The 20,171-nt window shown below is 47.9% G+C and overlaps 1 long non-coding RNA gene across 1 annotated transcript in view; it reads left to right on the top strand.

The window, feature by feature from the left end:
- The window catches only part of LOC144771451 (uncharacterized), a 219,546-nt gene extending 208,049 nt beyond the window's left edge, over positions 1 to 11,497 (top strand). Inside the window, exon 4 of the long non-coding RNA XR_013599284.1 lies at positions 10,624 to 11,497. This is a non-coding gene — a long non-coding RNA (uncharacterized LOC144771451). The remainder of the gene's footprint in view (positions 1 to 10,623) is intronic.
- The last annotated feature ends 8,674 nt before the right edge of the window (positions 11,498 to 20,171 follow it).

Here is a 20,171-nt window from a genome sequence, read left to right as displayed (position 1 = left end):
GTCAACCTCTGGATGCGGTGTGTAAGCTGCTAGGACCGACCAAGTTGCTCCATCTCTGCTGAGCGGACCAAGTCTCACTTTTTCTGTGGTGAGTGGGAGAGCGCCGTTAAACTAGTTTATATGCTCCTGGTAACTGAGCGGAACGTCAATGTCCTCTTATGGACAATATTTTTCCGGCGTTTCATCCGGGGTATGAGTATGGAATGTATTTGTGAGTGCATCTGCAGGCGGGAATTTAACCCATGAATAGAAAACCTCCGTCCTAAATGATTTGTCTGCCTCAATTCAATTCAATAAACTTTATCTGGTGTGTATGAAACAACCACAAAAGTGTGCATGAAAAACAACTTGCATTACGAATAATTAATGTCAAATAAGAAATGTGTCGAATAGCACTTATTGAATAACATGAGGCCAAAGTTGATCACACCATAAAAACACATAAAATGTCAATTTAAAAAGAGCAATGTAGTTTCATAAAATCATCATGGGCTCATCGCTATATTGGAACAATGATTCTTTTATGTATATTAAGTGCGTTTTTTTTTGTGTGAAAACTTTTTATTAATTTTAAAACAAGAAAACAAAAGAACAATACAAAACAAGGCAGTACATTAAAACGTGTCATCACGTGGCCCGTGGGGGGGGGTATATAGAGGAATCAAGCAGTAGTGCAATCAATAATTGGGGGGGTGAGAGGGGGGGGGGAGGGAGACCAAAATATATACAAAACAACTATATTCCTGCGGAGGAAACGTCAGGTTGGGAGGAAGACAAATCAGCATCAAATTCCGACATTGGGGGGGTACATATATCTCCACGGTATGCGTTCCATTGGGTCCACACTTTCCCCCACTTGCCTGGTCTGCCACGGGAAACATACACAGTTTTTTCTCGAAACATGCACCAATCCATGTTTTGTGTCCACCCCAGAAGTGTCGGAGGCTTCTGAGCGCCCCACAATTGGGCAATATCACGCTTGGCAACCATGCTGCCCAAGGTCGCCCAGCGGAGCTGCGCTTGATTGTAGTCATTCAGCTCCCAGACATTCAACAAGCATCTTCGCGCTTCAGGCATTAACCGCACTCCCGTGACCTCACTCATTACTTCATGCACGCGGTTCCAATAACGTATCACAGCAGGGCATTCCCAGATAATATGAAGGAACGTAGCCACCATACCGCATCCACGCCTGCACAATCCATCCATCGAAAATCCCATTCGAACCAGACATGGGCCAGTCACATACACCCTATGCAAAATTTTTAGTTGGACGAACCGAAGACGTGCCGCGATAGCCACTTCCTTCGGGGAAGAAATCGCGGACTGCCAGTCCTCATCATCGAGTTCTAGACCATCTCTGGTCCACAACCCTCGAAGACTATCTAGTAGATCAGTCCTGGTATTGATCAACTTTTTATAAATTAGCGAGATCGTGCTATCAGGAACGTGACCATCCAGAATCCGATCCTCGAGCGGGGATGCCTCCGGCACGTCCGAGCCTAGTGGAAAAACAGACAAGACCGCATGCCGGACTTGCGCATATCTGAAGAATTCCTTATCATTCAGCCCATACTCAACTTTCAATTCCTCAAACGTCTTGACCCTGCCCTTGATCCATACGTCATCTACCCTACTGATCCTGATCATGTCCCACCGATCAAATCCCTTCGATTGCCAAAGGGAGCCCAGTTTATCCGAAGCATATAGTGGGGTAGCCCGGGTCGGCCTGTCGGCCCATCCCGTGGCCGCCGTAGCTCTACGCCACACCTGCACTGCTGTTTTGGTGGGGCCCGTAAGAGTTTCGCCAGCTGATTTCGCATATAGAGCCCTATTGTAGTCCCCACCGGGTAGCAACCATCTGTCCATCGCAAAAGCCGGGTTTAGTGGGGGAGTGTAGGTGCCATGGTTGATGGCCCCCAATTGAGAGGCCCAGTAATAGCGACGAATGTCCGGGAGAGCGATGCCGCCATCGTACCAAGGGAGTGTAAGCTTCGAGAGGGCGATACGAGGACGGCCCCCCCATAACAATTGCCGCTGTAGACTCTCAATCTCGCGAAAATATTCCGCTGGCACAACATCAAGCGTGTTTTGAAGCGCATAAAGGAATCGGGGGAGCGACAGCATCTTGAACAACGCGGCTCGTCCCAAGGGAGAAAGGGGTAGTCTTCTCCAAGTCCCGACATCCGCCCGAAGGCGTCTGAGAGGGGGCAGCAGATTGCGATCATACCGAAGTGTGGGGTCCAAGGTGACAAAGATTCCCAGATATTTGAAACCATCTAGTACCACCGGAATAGGACAATCACGGGGCAGGAGAGGAGTATCACCGGAGAGAACATAAACGCAAGATTTAGACCAATTTATAACTAAGCTGGAATTCTTACTGAAAGAAGTCAAAACGTCGAAAAGGACGATTAACGACTTTCGGGGCGATGTGAGGTACAAAAGGATATCATCTGCATACAGAGATACACGGTCTTCAAATTCCGGAGACCATCGGATGCCCTTCATGGATGGTTCCCATCGCAGCCAAGCCGCCAGTGGCTCTAAAGCAAGGGCAAACAAGAGTGGGGACAGAGGACAGCCCTGGCGCGTACCTCTACCGAGAGCAAAGGAGGCCGAGACACGTCCATTCACCACTACCTGGGCTAAGGGATCAGCATAAAGCAATCGAACCCAACGGATAAAGGTGGGCCCAAACCCGAATTTGGAAAGGACCGCCCAAAGATAGGGCCATTCAATCGTGTCAAACGCCATGGTGGCTTCCAAAGACGCCAAGATGGCCGACTCTCTCAATGTCCCCGCTCGCGCGAGGACTCCATGCAAGCGCCGAAGATTAAGTGCCGTATTGCGATGTGGTATAAATCCGGACTGGTCCGGATGAACCAGATCGCTTATAACAGTCACCAGACGATTAGCAAGAAGTTTGGCCAGGATCTTGGGTTCAGCATTTATTAGGGAAATAGGCCTGTATGATTCGCAGCGGTCACGTGGCTTACCCTCTTTATGAATAACCACTATGGAAGCCAATCTCTGGTCAGGAGGAAGAAACCCTTCTGCCAGTGATTCCAAAAACATAGATCGCATATATGGTGCCAGCACATCCGGACGGAGCTTGTAGAGTTCTATAGGGAGTCCATTAGGGCCCGAGGCCTTCCCGGAGCGGATCGAACGGATATCGGTCGCAACTTCATCCGCCGTGGGCGGAGCTTCCAGCAGGTCCCTCTCTGAATCAGACAAGCATGGCAGCGAGATATCGCGTAAAAGCATGTGGGAGTCCTACTCCGGTCTATCGGACACAGGGGAGTACACTACCCGAAAATAATCGGCGAACCTCTCAACAATCCCAGCAGGGTCCGTGATACTTTCACCATTCGCGTCAACTATAACAGGAACCACTCGACTCGCGCATTCTCTCCTATCCAACCAAGCAAGCAACTTCCCAGCCTTATCTCCCACATCATACAGACGTCCCTGCTGTTCACGACCCATCTCCTTCGCTGCATCAGTCACCAGAGCTCTGTACTCATGTTGTTTTAGGTCCAACAGATGAAGCCTCTCAGGGGAGACCCCAGCATCAAACTCTCCCTCAAGAACGGTAATTTCAGTCTCAAGACGAACAACCTCCTCTCGTCTACATCTCTTAACATTGCCAATCGACGAGAGGGCCTGCCCCCGAATTACAGTTTTGTACGCCTCCCACAAGGAGACAGAAGAGGATACTGACCCCACATTTTCGGCAAAGTATTGATCAATTGTCTTAAGTAGTTCCGCTCTAATCCTAGGATCACGGAGGTACCATGGGTTGATCGGGGCCACTCGACCCTCCGATCCCCCATGTGCGTTCACAACCAACCACAGCGGGGAATGATCCGAAATACCCCTGGCAAGATGTTTCACCTCCCCTATACGGGAAGCCTGGGAGGAGGGCATCAAAACATAATCCAATCTCGAAAGGCTGCCGTGGGCCCCAGAGTGAAAGGTATACTGTTGTTGCCCAGGATGATGTAAGCGCCAACAATCGGTCAGCCCCAGCGCCTCCATGAAGTCCCCAAGCCAGGATTGGAACTTAGCGAGAACTCGGGGAGGGTAACGATCACACATCCCAGATACTACGGAATTAAAGTCTCCCCCGACTACAAGCAAACCCTCGGGGACTCCCAGAATCACTCTTCCCAGATCTGCATAGGTCGTAGTTTAAAGACCTGGGGGTATGTAAACAGAAAATAATGTAACCACCCTACCCTCCCAACGCCCCACAATGGCGGCGTACCGCCCTCTATCATCAAGTATAATGTCGTCAACAGCGAGGGGGAGGGAGGTCCGGATTAGAATGCCCACCCCTCTGGAGCCAGAAGTGAAACCTGAGTGTGCAATGAGACGATAGCCACGCCTATTCATGGCGTGGCACGTATTACCCAGCAAGTGCGTCTCCTGAAGCAAAACCACATCAGGGGACAAGCGTCTCAGTAACTGCAAGACCACTCCCCGCTTAATTCTGTCTCCCAGACCATTTACGTTCCAACACAGTATCCGTAGTCCCCTACCCCCCATCCCAGAGTCCACCCCAAGTGTCCCCCCCCACACCAGCTGCGACACCACAACACAGAAGATCATCAGCATTATGCCTTGAAAAAACAAAGAAACACATCCCTGAACTTCTCAACCCCCCAGAACAACATCATGCCCCCCACCCCGCACCCCTGCGTTAGACTCAAAAGCCACCCTAACTCGCAGCATGCCTGTCGCCCTAACATACAACTAATCTACGAAAAGAACCCCAGAGGAGGAAGTCTCACCCGCCCCTCACCCACACCCCAATAAGACAATGGAGTAGCAATCATTATCAGTATAGCATCGAACCACTGCCGAAAGTCAAAACGTTGGTCCGGGAGCCGATGTCGCTCCCTATTCCTGCTCCGTCGGGCCGCCCTCCGCTCCACCGGAAGGTCCCGATTGTTCAAATCACCCTCGTCCCATAGGCAGCGAGTCCAACCAGTCATTAGCCGCTTCAGGATGGTCAAAGAAAAATGTTCTATCGTTGTGGACGATACGCAATCGAGCCGGGAAAAGCATGGCATATTTTATGTCCCTGTCTCTCAGTCTCTTCTTCACTCCTTGAAATCCCAGCCGCTGCTTCTGGACTTGTTGGGTGAAGTCCGGGTAAAAGCTGACCGCAGCGTTCTATTAAGTGCGTTTTTAATAAAAAGTGCCACGTTAAGACAGACCCTGGCATCATTAAGCTCAGACAAATATTTTACTGCAGCAAGATGCCAGCCATTGCTGTATGCAAGTAAAAGTGGTTTTAAGCAATAACTTCTAAAACCAGAATAAAAGTCGCAAAACAGCATAAAGTGCACAGGGCTCTGTTTTCTTCGTCCATCACATGGACAAGGAAACCTGTCCGAGGGACAGGTGCTCACTGTGGGGGAGGCGACTAAATGATGGGAAATTCCCATTCTGAATCTGACAAGGACAAAATGGGGGAAAAGTTTCTCTGATAGACAGCTTACTAAGTGATAAAACATGGGAGGGTTAGTCTTGAGTGACATAATAAACAATTTGCTATACATAGAATTAATATAACGTAGCCAAGGGATCATCTTGGCATTATCCAAAGTAAAACAGTCTCGAATAATTGCTTTCGTGAAACTAGGGGGCATATTACCAAGGGCACTATCGCCGCTTGAGCGGGATTTTTTCCCGCTAAAGCGGTGAAAAAACTATCGCCCCATTAGCAAGCTGTCGCTAACTACTGTTAGCGACAGTTTCCATGCATTAGCAACCGAAAAAGTTATCGCAATTCTGGTGAGTATTTGTAATAGAAATTGCCATGTGTGATGTCATGGATGCCATTAACTCATGATACACACGGTTGTTTTCCCATGCTGGTGTGTTCCGCATGTCACTCTGCCACAAGGTGCAGAGGATATTTATGTTATTATTTAGACAATATTTATTCGAGTGTGGTTAGACGCATATCTATCTCAGTTGTGACAATGCAACAGCTCTGATTTCCTGTGCATGACATCCAGCACAGATTTGACCTAACTAGTCAATGATCCAGGGGTCCTGCAGGCATTACACTACTGGATTTTCACACAGGGCTACATATTATCAATACCAGGCAGAAGATGTATCCACGCTTCATCTGCAGTACACTGCCACTGAAGCGGAGATTGAGGTTTAACTAATATGCCCTGAGACATTCCCATAGCAGGCCAGGTTAAGGTCATGTCATGTCTAAGGTATGAATAGATTGCATATCATCAACGCAAGGTTTCAAGGACCTTTTACTGTGTAATTCAGATGAAAAAGTGCCAAAGAGGTTCCAGGCAATGGCGCGCATCATATTGGGAACAGGCAAGTTTACCAACTTTCACAGAAGAGTTTGTGTTGATAGATGGATAATGGGTGAGGGGGAAGTTCATTACACCGACAAGGGGCAAGATAAGTAACCTAGCGTAGCCATTTTGAGAGGGACAAACACAAGGCTGGATCATGAATGGTTTCTAGCAGGATCTTAGTGGTCTATTTTGGCCATACCAGTTCTCCTTTATGAGGTATTTAGGACCAGGGTTAGACAGGATGTCATGCATGCAGCTCTGATTGTTAATATGCCTTTTCTGCCGCATGATGAGCCAGTGGTGTATTTTCTATGTAGGTGTTGAAGGGGTTCTAGGCGGAAGGTCGGGAGTCAGCGTGGCTCCCAGAATCTGCAGGGTCTGCTGTTTTAGAAACTTTTTACCATATAGTAATGAAATCAAAGCATTGCCGTAATCGGGCTGGCTGATGGGCAGGCCCTGCAGCAAAGGCTTCCTTGCTTCAATAGGATGCCATTTGAAGATATTCCATAATTTACACATGAACCCGTAGCAGATGAAAATTACCTAGCTGATGAGCTTTTTCCAGGACAGGGCATGTTGTTTTGTTAGTCGTAGGTCTCAGATTGCATGTTTGCAAGGGGGACAGGAGCACAGTTCCAGCTGCCACCTTTCATGTGACCAAGATACCTCAGGCCTGCCAAACTGAATGATGTCCGTTTTACTGCTGTTTAGTTTGAGTTTGTTGCTGCTGTTCCAGTTACTCATGTAAATCATGCTGTTTGTAAAACGGAGACGTGTGTCAGAGTAGTCTGGCCCACACGTACTCAGTTACTGGTTATTGTCAGCATACAATACGCTTTAAAAAGCCGTACAATTTCCTGACGTTGGCCAGCAGGGTCAAGTCAAGTCAAGTCAAGTCAGAGAATTTATATAGCGCACTACATACCCAGAGGGTCTCAAGGCGCTTAGGGAGGGGAAGAGGATTATTTGTCAAATATCCACGTTTTAAGTTGCTTTCTGAATGCTAGGTGGTTCTGGGTAAGGCGAAGGTAAGTGGGGAGTGAGTTCCATGTTTTAGCAGCCAGGTATGAGAAGGATCTGCCTCCCATGGTTGTCTTGTTGATGCGAGGTACCGTGGCGAGGGCTTGGTTGGAAGAACGCAGTTGGCGGGAGGGGGTGTAGAAGGACAGTCGTGAGTTGAGGCATTCTGGTCCGATGTCGTAGAGTGATTTGTGAGCGTGGGTTAGCAGTCGGAAAGTGATCCTCTTGTTGACGGGTAGCCAGTGGAGGTCTCTTAGGTGACAAGAGATGTGTTTGTTACGCGGGATGTCTAATATGATCCTGGCTGAGGCGTTTTGGATTCGTTGGAGTTTCTTCTGGAGTTTAGCGGTAGTTCCTGCGTAGAGGGTGTTTCTGTAGTCCAGTCGGCTCGTGACCAGAGCATGGGTGACTGTTTTTCTGGTCTCGGTGGGGATCCAACGAAATGTTTTTTTGAGCATGCGAAGAATGTTGAAGCAGGATGAGGATACGGCGCTGACTTGTCTGTTCATTGAGAGTGAAGAATCCAGGATAACGCCTAGGTTCCGTGCGTGGTCTGTCGGGATGGGTGCTTTTCCAAGGGCTTCCGGCCACCAAGAGTCGTCCCTTGCAGAGGGGGATGTACCTAAGATGAGGACTTCAGTTTTATCTGAATTCAGTTTCAGACGGCTGTGTTTCATCCATTCGGCCACTTCTTTCATTCCTTCGTGAAGGTTAGTTTTGGCGGTGTTGGGGTCATTGGTGAGAGAAAGGATCAGTTGAGTGTCATCCGCGTAAGAGATGATGTTGAGGTTGTGTTGGCGTGCGATGGCCGCGAGGGGGCTCATGTATACGTTGAAGAGGGTGGGACTGAGTGAGGATCCTTGTGGTACGCCACAGATGACTTCAGAGGCCTCGGACTTGAATGGTGGAAGGCGGACTTTCTGGGTTCTTCCGGTGAGGAACGAGGTGATCCATTCAAGTGCTTTTCCTTGTATTCCGATGTTTCTGAGGCATTGTAGAAGGGTGCTATGGCAGACTGTGTCGAAGGCAGCGGAGAGGTCGAGGAGGATGAGGGCGACTGTGTCTCCATTGTCCAGTAGAGTTCTAATGTCGTCTGTTGCTGCGATGAGGGCGGTCTCAGTGCTGTGTTTTGCTCGGAAGCCAGATTGTGAGGAGTCGAGGGATTTGTTGGCTTCGAGGAAAGCGGCGAGCTGGTTGTTGACGGCTTTCTCGATGACTTTGGCCGGGAAAGGGAGGAGTGATATGGGGCGGTAATTTTTGAGTTCGGTGGGGTCCGCTGTGGGTTTTTTCAGAAGGGCGGTGAGTTCGGCGTGTTTCCAGCTTTCCGGGAAGGTGGCGGAGTTGAAGGAGCTGTTGATGACATCTCGGAGGTGTGGTGCTATGATGGAGTCTGCTTTGTTGAAGATGTGGTGAGGACATGGGTCTGTGGGGGATCCTGAGTGGATGGAGTTCATCAGGCGGATGGTGTCCTCAGTGGAGATTGGGTTCCAGTCGTTAAGGGTGTTCAGGGGGGGAGAATGTTCATCATATGGTTGGGTGGGTTGGTCTCCGGGTTGGTTGTCGAAGCTGTTGTGGATGTCTGCAATTTTGTTGTGGAAGAATGAGGCTAGGGAGTCGCAGAGGGCTTGAGAGGGGGTGATGTCGTTGGAGTTGGCTGAGGGATTGGTAAATTCCTTGACGATGTTGAAAAGTTCCTTGCTGTTGTGGGCGTTGTTGTCTAGTCGATCCTTGAATGCTGTTTTCTTGGCCTTTCGGATTAGTTGGTGGTGTATGCGGGTGGCGTTTTTGAAGGCGTCCTTGGTGCTGGTGGTTGGGTCCTTTTTCCAGGCCTTTTCAAGGGAGCGGCAGAGTTTCTTGGACTTCTTAAGATCATCGTTGAACCATGAGGCCTTCTTGCTGCCAGGTTTGCTTTGACGTTTTTTCAGTGGTGCTAAGGTGTCGGCGGTGTTGGATAGCCATAGGGTGAAGTTGGCGGCGGCTTGGTCTGGGTTAGAAGAGTGGGTAGGGGTGTTTAGAAGGAGCGATGAGGAGATCTGGTCGATGGTGATTTTGTTCCAGTTTCTTTGTAGAGTTGGTTGGAGGTGGTTGATGGGTTTCGGCTTGTTGTAGGTGAAGTGAACGCAGCTGTGGTCAGTCCAGAGGAGATCCGTAGTATGGCTGAAGGAGACATGTTTGCTGGAGGAGAAGATGGGGTCGAGTGTGTGGCCTGCGATGTGGGTGGGGGAAGTGACCAGTTGTTTAAGTCCGAGGTTGGCGAGGTTGTCCAAGAGGGTGGTGGTGTTGCGCTCGTTGTTCTTTTCAAGGTGAAAGTTGAGGTCTCCCAGAAGGATGTACTCTTTGGAGGGGAGCGCGTGTGGAGTGATGAAGTCCGTGATGTCTTCACTGAATTTTGCACGGGGTCCTGGTGGTCTGTAGAGGAGGGTGCCTCTGAGTGTGGTTTTGGGGTCGATGTGAATCTGGAAGTGAAGGTGTTCGGAGTTGGTGAGGTTGGCGTCGGAGCTGGTTGAGATGCGGATAGATTTCAAGGGTCAAGTATAGATTGAACAGCATAGGACTTAGGATAGATCCTTAACCCCATGACCAGGACAGCTATGTGATTTCTCAAGTGCATATTGTCAATCCCTTTATAGCGGGGTTTGCAGCAGTTTTCTGACGATGTACGCAGCAATATTGTGGAGCACTTTCTTGATATTATTGCCACCAGTTGTTGGTAGGGGTGTCCCGGTCTTCTTCCCGTGCATGTAGGCTGAGCTTACATTCTGTTGCCATTGACATATACACACAGCCACACTGGCATCCATGTAAAAGAATGCCAGTCTTGTCAGTGACTACATGAACTGTACACATTTTCAGGTAGACACACATGTCTGCACATGTGCATCATACAGCAGTAGCAGCAGTGTGTCACAGGGTCAGATGAGGGTGGTGCTGCCCATGGAGGGGTAATGCCACACTACTAATGTTAATTGGACTACTTGCACACACTCAGGATGCACAATGGTGACATGTTATCACAGTCTCATTTAGCGTCTAATTTGTCCGTACATCACACCTGCCATGTACTGTCATGTCACTATCCATGGCCTGTATTGTGGAAAAAAGGGCTTGACAATTATGTGGTCAGGTCACTTAGAGACGTTACAGGATGTCGCATGTGTGTTGCCTCCCATGTGGTATGTGGTTTGTGCCAAAAATTGATGATAGGCAAATGACCCAGTGTTCTTGGTTGTGAATTGACATTTCCATTTTTTTTCAGACAACATGAATGCAGAGGAGAAACATGATTTCAATGTGGCAAGGAACCGGTGGCTTCATATCCGCCGGGTAAAGAAGGGCTACGGGAACATGGGAAGAAAATACTTGGCTGAAAGGAAGGCTGGGAGATGGCACTCTATGCCAGCGGCTGTTGTCCAGAAGGTGAAACATACCACCTCCAGGGCTGCTGGCAAGGCTGGCCGAGTTACAACTGCAGAGACACAGGTCTCACAAGATATCGTGGCAGTGGATGTGCAAACCACTCCAAGTACCGTCCCAACTACGAGCAGTGCAGCAGCCATTCCTAGGACCAGCAGCCAGGGGCCGGTTCAAGCTGCACCGAGCCAGGGTCCAGCCCAGACCACAACACCCCAGGATCTCGGAACACCCACCACAACGCCTCCAATTGGTGAGACACTAGTCAAGATCCTGTACGAACAGCAGAGGAACAATAACTTGCTCCTAGACGTCAAGAATGAGTTACTGACCCTGAACCAGCGGATACCGAAATAGCTGTCAAACTGGGTCTTCCATGAACATTGACTTATTCTGCCCCACACCACTTCTGCCTTCCCTCATTGTTATTTTTTATTAGATTAGTGATAGTTGTATTTTAGTATTTAGATGTAGAATTGTTTTAGATTAGGTATAGTTAGTTTAGTATAGTGAGATATTTTTATGAGAGGTTAAGATAGTGTTGGGGCTAAGTTTATTTTATCTTTGGGTGGGGGGTTGATGTCCTTTTTTAGTTTGTGTAGTAGTCTATAGTTAGTATTACATGTGTAGTTTAGTTTAATATGTGTGTAGGGATTTTAGATATAGTGTTAGTGTTAGTAATTAGTGTAGTTTTAGATAGGTTATATTTTATACAATAAAAACTTTTGAATTTATTGCTACTTGCAATGGTGTCAGGTAGGTTGCAGAGTGTGGATCTTGACACATTTTATGCTTCTCAGGCCATCAGTGGTGTGATCCCTGTATGTGTGACTATGGATGCAACCTGTTACTGGGATGCATGTATAGGGTTAAGTAAACTTTAGCTGTGGTATCTGTTCACTTGCATGGTTGATATGTTACATTGGATTTATTGAGTATGGGTGAAATTAGCTATTTAGCGTTCTGCTATTTTGCACTAAATGGCAAGACAATCCACAAGTTAGCAAATTTGCCGGTGTACTTGCAGATTTTGTTGCCATTGGCACAAATATGTGACCACATGTGCCTGTAACTTTGCCTGCACACCATAATGCGACGAGGTCCCTTGAGTGAACTGGCCATTATAGTGGGGACGGCCGGGAAGATGTTTCATACAGCTAGTGTGTGGTGGAGGGAGCCTAATGGGCAGGGCTTCAATGGGAGTTCACATGCATCTTGTTGAGAAAGGGTCAGCGACCAAGCAGAGCAGCAGGTGAGGAGAAAGCAGCCTCCTGGTCACAGGAGCTTCCCGGGGATGGCGCTTGGGAAAGTCATGGATGCTAAGATACGTTTGGCTCAGGACCCCAGAATCCTTCAGATGTCCAAGACTGCTCTGCTGCGCGTGTTGGTACATAGCCATTCAGATCCTGCTCAGTGTGTTCATGCGCATGTAGCTGCTGCTGCTGGACAATGTCCCATCTCATACTTAACTGCCCCATACAGGACTATGCTGGCGATGGGCAGTAGGGTGCAGTGGCATGCAGGTGCTGCACGCCTGGTACATGCACATACCTGTGCCAAGGGGGACACGTGTTTATTGGTGCTGTGTAGGAAGTAATAACTTTACATTTTTACTGCACAGACGGTGGTACCACCTACACAGATCTGAAGCATCTAGGCACCAGACTTCATGGTGCAAGAGCATGATGGTGGTGTGCGTTACGGGTATATATGTACTGGGGGCCGGGGGGCACTTAGCATAATGTGTGCTCACAACCAGAGGGCTCCCAGGCAATTGAGCACAAAAGATTTTCACAATGGGAGGGCTCCGGGGCAGTTCTGCAGCACGGGGCTCACAACCACAGTTCTCCCAGGCAGTTTAGCTGCGCCACCCTCTGGTTCCTCACTGCCACCCTCTGGTTCACCACTGCCACCCTCTGGTTCACCACTGCCACCCTCTGGTTCATCACTGCCACCCTCAAGCTCACCACCCACGCAGATAAATTCCTCAACACTGCCAGACACCTCCACCTACAGATCCACACCGACCCGAAGACCACCCTCAGAGGTACACTCATCTACAGCCCCCCCCCCCGGACCACATTGTCAATTCAGCAAATCCCTCGCCTGGAACCATGCACTCACCTGCACAGGCTACATCCTCCTCGTGGAGCTGACATTCCAGCTCAGGAACAAGAACAACACCAACTCCAGCACCCTGTCGGCCACACTGGCCAACCTCAGCCTCAGCCAACTCGTCACCCCACCCATCCACCCATCCACCCACGCCACTGGTCACACGCTGGACCCCACCTTCTCCACAGGCACCCACGTTGCTTTAGAACACACCACCTGTTTCCACTGGCCTGTACCCTGCTGCATCCATTTCCCCTTAAATGTACAGTCCACAGACCACCGCACACAACAGGTACCTCACCACTGCTGGAGGAGAGTGACTGTAGACCAGCGGATCACCACCCTTACCCACAGGTCACACAACAACTCCACCAACTCCAACGCTGCAGGCCACCACCTCAGACAGTGTTGAACGACTGTGACAACACACTTGTGCCACTCAAGGAACCCTGTAAAACCCACACCAGCAAGCGAGCCACCGCGTTCACCAATGTGCTGGTGCGCCTCCAGAGTTGCATGCGGGAAACTGGAGTAGATATTGCTCCCCAAACGCACTCCAGGCAACCACGCAGACCATAAAGATGCCAAACACATACATCACCACCTCTTTTGATTGGCCAAGGGGTACTCCTTCAAAGCCCACATGGATGACAACGCACACGGGAGCAAGGGGCTCTTCTGCATCGTAAGGGAACTCTCCAACTCCAGCGCCAACACCAACAACATGACTCCCTCAGAAGAACTGTGCAACTCACTAGCCATCTTCTTCCACTGCAAGCTCGCTGATATCCATGACAGCTTCAACACGACACCCACCCAAACTATGCCAGGGCCCACCTCCCCTGTGAACACCAACAGCGCATGCCACCTGACCTCCTAGTCCAATGTCAAGAGCAACGAGATACACGAGGTTATGTACTCCATCCACTCATGCTCCCCGTCACAGCTATGCCCACACCACGTATATAACATGGCAGATGCTGCCATCAGACCCGACTACAGAACAGCAACATTCCCATGGAGCTTGGAACATGACAAAATCTACACCCTCCTCAAGTAGCCCATGGCAGGCCACAAGGACCTCAAGTGTTTCCAACATTTCTCCCTGCTCCTGTTCCCAGGGCAGATCACTGGGAATTGCTCAACATGCCACTAGCCCACCACCTGGTAGACAACAACATCCTGTACCCATCCCAGGCCAGATTCATACAAGTCCACAGCACCGTGCCAGAACTCATGTCCGCCACTGACGACATCATGAGCCAACTGTGCAACAGCCAAACTTCTGCCCTCATCCTCCTGGTGATGTGTCCCTATGCCAGCTTGCCCAGGGCTCTCCAGGACTTGTTGTACAGTACATGAGTGTATGCAATATAATGACTTTCATGGTACATGAGTGCCATTGTGCCCATCCACCCACTTCCACCCCTCCCTGTTTGACACTCACCCTGGTGTTGTTGTGTGACTTCCAGAACAGCAATATCCTGGCCTGCGACTCCTACCACAGTCTCCTCACTGATGACATTGGCCACCTGCTCCTCCAGCTCATCCAGCTCCTCCTGTGGAGCTGAGCCACCGCCTCCCGTCGCACTTGCTGCCCTTAGGTTGGCTCCCAGTTTCTTTTTGGTTTTGCTCTTCGTATCATGCCACCGCTTCTTGCACTCGTCCACTGTCCTCTTTTGCTCCCCCATGGCATTGACCTTAGTCATGATGTCCTGTCATATTTCCCTTTTCCTCGCCATGGTGACGGTGGAACTCACAAAGAGTTGCTGCTGGTGTTGTGTCACCTCTTCAACCAGTACCTGGTTCTCCTCTGGAGTGAACTTTGGGTTCCTCTTCCTCTTGACCTTTCCCTGGGTCTCAGTCTGGCCTTCCTGGGTGTTGTCTCTGCCCTCTGAACTGGTCCCTGGCTGCTCACCATCATTTGCTGTATTCTCCATGCTTAGCTGCAATTTTCGGTTTAGCTGGCATTTTTCTTCCCGCTAACGCGTTAAATGGTAGCCTGGGGCCTATTGGTTTCGCGATAATAATCGCTGATAATGCCCAACGTGCTTTTTTTCACGTTAGCGTGCGACCGCTTAGCGTCGTCACGCTAGTTCCTTCGCCTAATTTTATCGCATTTCTGGGGAAATATCGCCGCTTAGCGGAGTATTGGTAATACCTCGCTACAACGGCGATATTTCCAGGCGATAAAAATTTTTGCGCTAAATATCTTTAGCGATATTTTTCGCCTGTTGTTGGTAATATCCCCCCTTGTGTTCTGCTCAGTGCAAACATATGCATTGCAGTTGCCCCTGACAAGAGCACAGACACCAATAGTTCTGCAAAAGAATAAAATGTGATTATACACAAGTTGGTGGCATTTGTATTGAGAACACATTGAGACACTTCTTTGAGAATAAACATTCAAAGAAGATTAAAATATGATTACATTTGGGCACTCCTGATTTCTGACCTACATTTGGCAAATTTTCTACAGTGGTTGTAACAAGGATGAATTTTTCCACAAAATTTGGCTAATCTGTCTGTCATTATTGAACAGAATTGAGAACCATTTGTTTTTAAATTATTTTAGATTTCCTTTTACTTGAATTTCCTCCAATTTGTTGAGTGACAGGATCAACCATGAAGGGAGGCTTTCCTCACAGCAGCCACTTCTCAGCCTCCATTAATGAGTGAAACTAATCGTGTATAACCCTACTTTCGTCTGAAAGATGAGGAGTGCCCAGTAAAGAAATGGCATACGTGTCATGACTGTCAACTCCCAGCAACAATCTGAGTGTAGCAGGTTTAAGCTCTCACAATCTTAAATCGAAGGTTGGCCCAAAGTGGGATCTGTTGCATGTACTTCCATGTTTGCAGTTTGCAATGCTTGATCTGCTGTGCTCCTGAAGCGCCCTTTCTGATACTGGAACCCAGTTCTGTTCATTTTGTGCATGATGTGTTCCCTTGTTTCTGGAACATTGCTAGAATTCTGTAATGTTAGTGTTTATTCCAACCAATGTCCGTCACCTTTTTGCTGATATCTTTTGTGAGTGTTGGCTGCTCCAAAGAGACAGCTGTTGTTAATGCGCATGACGAAGAAGCATAAATAGGTGCTGTGACGGGTAAGGAAGTAGCTGTAATGATTGTCGCTGGAGTGAGACTGAAACATTGGACCACATTTATGAAAAGTGACGCATCGCTGCGTGAAAACAGCGATGCGTCACTTTTCACTGCGCCCTCCTTGCGACACCAATGATGTGTCATATTTACAGTATGGCACATCATTGCGCAAGGAGTTACAGATACGTCAGTATTTATGACGTATCTGTATGGCGCAAAAGTGACGCTTTGCTGGAGTGTGTCACAAAAGTGACGTAACTCCAGCAATGTGTCCTTTCACATGGGGCAAGCCCCATGTGAAAGGGCCTGCATCAGTCTTATGCCTGCTGTGAGGCAGGCGTAAGAAATTGACGGATTTGCGTCCTAGAAGTGGCGCAGTGAAATCTTGTAGATTTCCCTGCATTATGCGTCCTAGAAGTGGCGCAGTGAAATCTTATAGATTTCCCTGCATTACTTCTATGACCTTTTCTTGCGTCAGAACGCCCCCCGCAAACATTATACCTGGCGCAGATATAATGTAGCCCAGGGGCCTCATTTATGAAAGTGACGCATCGCTGCGTGAAAACAGCGATGCCTCACTTTTCACTGCGCCCTCCTTGCAACACCAATGATGTGTCATATTTACAGTATGGCGCATCATTGCGCAAGGAGTTACAGATAACGTCAGTATTTCTGACGTATCTGTATGGCGCAAAAGTGACGCGTTGCTGGAGTGTGTCACAAAAGTGACGCAACTCCAGCAATGTGTCCTTTCACAAAGGGTCTGCATCAGTCTTATGCCTGCTGTGATGCAGGCGTAAGAAATTGACGGATTTGCTTCCTAGAAGTGGTGCAGGGAAATCTTATAGATTTCACTGCATCACTTCTATGACCTTTTCTTGCGTCAGAACACCCCCCGCATACATTATACCTGGCGCAGGTATAATGTAACCCAGGGGTTTACAAAGTGAAGCATCTACCTATATGCGTCACTTTGTAAATATGGTACAACAAGGCACATTTTTTACGCTGCTGGTGCATCACAAAAAGTGACGCACAATCGGCGTAAAAGTGATGCACGGCCTCATAAATGAGGCCCATTGTGTCGAGTAGATGCAATGGACATCTTAGAGACTATTATTACATTTGCTGAGCTTGCTCTCTCCGGTTTGAAGATGGATTTATGATACTCACATTTTTGCATCAGAAATATGGGCTCGTGCACAGCCTTTTCTTCCAAATGTTTGGTTGGATAAAGTTGATCTGAATTTGATGTGCTACTGGGGTATCGCTCGTTGATCGAGAGCGTGGTTATTCTGAATCTGTAGTCCAGCCCAAATTGGGTTGGATCCCCCGGTGCACAATCTTGGCCTCTAAATCTATAGAGGATCTTTAAGTATGAGTTTTATGAAATAAACAGTAATCAAAGTTTTTGCAATCCAAATTGTTTTATTAGATGAACTTGAATGCAGTCCATTATTATATAATCCTCATAATACCATCATCATTATCCTTTTTGAAATTCCGAAATCCAATGCATTTCGGGCTGATTCCCTTGGTCAGGGATCACTGTAAAGTTGAAACGAAAAAATGCAGTGAAGCATGGGAGAAACCATTGTGTCGTTCATGCAGTATGAATCAAAAAATAAAATCTAATATCATTTTTGCACACACTCCAAAGTGTACAAGTCACCATTTTAGTGCCCATTGTCTGCATCTATGTCTTTCTTGTTTCATTCTAAACTTCTGGTTTCCACAAATGTCATCAAATACCTGATGTAGACATTGTAGAATTCACAAATTGTCACAGATGTAGGTTTCAATCACTGAGGATGCTAGCCACTCAGACTGCATTATGTCTGTCATGGAAGGCCACAGAGGCCCTGGCAGAGCAATTCATGCTGGAAGGCCCCATACACAACTCAAAACAAATCAAAGACAATAACACCAGTTCAGAAACCTCCAAACTCTTTGAACAACTGAATAAAACGATTGAGGACTTTCACAAATTTGAACTTAACAAAAAAACTATCAAAGTACGTAAAGACATTAAGAATTTTAGCCAAGAAAGAACATACCCTTATTTATCTAAAGACTATTATATAAACCGCCCTTTCAACGGCCCACAAAATCAAAGACCGTGGGGGAGGTTTAACAGAAGACAACAGTTTGTTGGTTTTTCAGACAGTTCAGCAGACTCCTCTGGACAGTCAGACCAAAGTGATAGTCCCGGTCCTAACCGGCCTTTTTTAGAAGGAGGCCGAGGCCAGCCGCGAGGCAGAGGGAGGGCAGCCCAGACATGGAAGAAACCACCGAACCCTCCAGGCGAGAGGTTCACACGCCGCCAACATTACCATTGGTAGACATACCTAACCACAATATGACTAAAACCGACCATGAACAAAGCTGCCTCCTACCAATCTTCAATTTAACCAAACATACCCTATCTAGCAATGAAGTGTCACTCCTGAGCAAGGGCCTCTCCTTTGTCCCGACAATACGCCCCAATTTCCAAGACGTACAAATAGAACTCCTGAGATTCTTCAGGAAGATTCGCTTACACAGTTTCTTTGCTCTCAACCCATCCCCTCCCACCCATGGTAACACTCGCTTCAAACCTCCGTCTAAATTCTCCACAACTTGTGGTATGATCCCGGCGGAGATACCAACTTTAGAGAAATTAGTACTCCAAGATCTAAGCCACCTTGAGAACCAAAGGTCCTTCATACCATACAACATCACGCTTGAAGAAAAACAAGCAATCTCCTCCCTCAAAAACAACCAATCTCGCATAAAAAAACCTGCAGACAAGGGAGGGGGTATTGTGATCCAAGATCTAGAACTCTATAAACAGGAAATATTACGCCAACTGAGCAAAACCGAGCACTAGTGCAAACTCCCTCGAAATCCCACAAGAGATTCAGGAAATGATTAGTAAGGTTACCACAGAAGGACTCGACTCAGGTGTCAAAAAAAGAATTTGATTTCCTCAACACCAAGTCTCCCCGCATTCCTGTCATCTATTGCTTACCCAAAATCCACAAAAACCCTCTATCCCCTCCAGGACGCCCCATAGTTTCTGGTTGCGGGTCTGTCTTAGAGCCACTGGGCCACTATATTGATTATTTCATTAAACCCTTTGTACCCGAACCCCTCTGCTATATCAAGGATAGCATGAACATGATTAACATGATAGAAGAACATCCCTTTGACCACACATCCAGCATCATGTGCACGCTGGATGTGGAGTCACTATACACCAACATCCCACAGTATGACTCTTTACGTGTGATCGAAAAGGTACTTGATTCAAGGACATGGCCTCACAATGTTCCATCCTTGTTCATCTTACAATTACTTGAAATCTGCCGTACGAAAAACATTTTTCTTTTCGAGGGGCAGTTCTATGGCCAGGTCAGGGGTACTTCCATGGGAGCAATTTTTCCCCCTAACCTGGCCATTCTGTATATGGACCATTTGGAGACCAATAACATCTTACACACATCTAATCCTTTCCACAATGGCATTGCCTTGTGGAAACGTTATATAGATGACATATTTATGTTATGGACCGAATACTCTGACAATCTCTTACTGTACAACATTGGCTGAACAACAATAGTGGAGGTTTAAAATACACCCTGTCCACCAGTACTGAATCCATCGCATTTCTTGACTTGAAGATAAGACACATTGATGGTCGTCTTACCACCTGTCTACACCGTAAGCCTACAGAGCGAAACACTCTGCTAGAATACAGCAGCCACCACCCCAGGGGCTTACGGGACTCACTCCCCTTTTCCCAGTTTTTGCGCATCAGGCGTAACTGCTATTTTAAAGAAGATTACTTCACAGAGGCAAAAACGCTCAGTAAGAAACTCAGAAACCGTGGCTATCCCAGGAAATTGGTACGTCGCTCCCTCAAAAGGGCTTGGTATTGCCCTAGAGAAGCCCTATTGGAACCCAAACAAAAGAAAGAACAAGATAGGCTAATCTGTGTGACCACCTTTTCCCCTGTTTCCAATGCAGTCAGAAAAAGTGTGTTGAAACACTGGCCGGTTCTCAATGCAGGTCAACTGACTCTGGACCGCCCCATGTTTGCTTTTAAAAGAGCCAAGAATATAAAGGACCATCTAGTGAGAACATCCCTACCACAGCAACCCCTCAAAACCACAATAAATGATGCATGGGGTC

The sequence above is a fragment of the Lissotriton helveticus genome, chromosome 8 (assembly GCF_964261635.1).
Source record: "Lissotriton helveticus chromosome 8, aLisHel1.1, whole genome shotgun sequence".
NCBI lineage: Eukaryota > Metazoa > Chordata > Amphibia > Caudata > Salamandridae > Lissotriton > Lissotriton helveticus.
Note: the sequence above shows the minus strand (reverse complement) of the source record. Positions and strands in the feature narration are given on the sequence as shown.